Source organism: Penaeus monodon, chromosome 24 (assembly GCF_015228065.2).
Source record: "Penaeus monodon isolate SGIC_2016 chromosome 24, NSTDA_Pmon_1, whole genome shotgun sequence".
Lineage (NCBI taxonomy): Eukaryota > Metazoa > Arthropoda > Malacostraca > Decapoda > Penaeidae > Penaeus > Penaeus monodon.
In genome coordinates, this window is record NC_051409.1 from 31,854,708 (window position 1) to 31,855,671 (window position 964).

General features: G+C 42.6%; 1 protein-coding gene across 1 annotated transcript in view; it reads right to left on the reverse strand.

The window, feature by feature from the left end:
• The window catches only part of LOC119588953 (nephrin-like), a gene marked incomplete at its 5' end in the record, with an annotated part of 72,188 nt that overhangs the window by 29,723 nt on the left and 41,501 nt on the right, over window positions 1-964 (reverse strand).

The window sequence follows — 964 nt, forward strand, 5'->3', positions numbered from 1 at the left end:
GGTCACCTACTTTCGTCACTCTTCTTTCCTTCCTTTTTATTTATTTTTCTCTTTCCTTCCTCTCTTCCGTTTATCTCCGTCCTTCCTTCCCATGTTTTCCCTTTCTTCTCTTCTCTCTTCCCCTCTTTCTTCTCCTTTTCTTTCCTCCCTTCCCTTTTCTTCTCTTCTTCATTCCTCCCTTCGCCCTCTCTTTCCTTTCCCCTCCTTTCGTCTCCCCCATCTTTTTCTCCCCTTTTCCTTCTTACTCTCCTACTTTCTTCCTTCTTCTTTCCTCTCTTCTCCTTCTATTCCTCTTCCCTCCTCTCTTCTTCTCTTCCTTCTAACTCTTCTTCTCTTCCTTCTAACTCTTCTTACTCTTCTACTTCCCCCTTCCCTTCTCTCTTCTCCCTTTCACCCTCTTTTCTTTCTTATTCTCCCATGTTTCCCTTCTTACTTCGCCACCTCTTTCTTCCCCCTTCCTTCCTCCCTTCCCTCTTTCCTCTCCTCTTCCATCCTTCCTCCCCTCTTCCTTTCTCCCTTCCCTCTTTCCGTCCACTTCTCTCCTCTCTTTCCTTTTTTTCTCCTCCTCCTTCCTCCCTCCCGTTTTCCTTTCTCCCTTCCCTCTTTCCTCCCCTCTTCCTTCCTATCTTCCCTCTTTCCTCTCCTCTCTCTTCCTCCCTTCCCTTTTCTTCTCCTCTTCCCTCCTCCCCCTCTTTCCATTTTCCCCTTCGTAATCTGTACAACCCAATACAATGACCAGTAATCACAGCTGGAACTTTTTACTTCAAAATCTTAAAAGAATTATAACCTTCACGAAAATATTCATTAAAAAAAATGTTTTGAATGTCCTTAATGATATATTTTCTTCAAAGGGACATTATTTTGCGTGTGTGTAAATAAACTCGACAGAAGTCTTGTCTTGAGTTTACAATTCATGGGGTGCAATTTTTAATCTTTAATTTTTTTCTTCTTCTCCGTTTTCCGT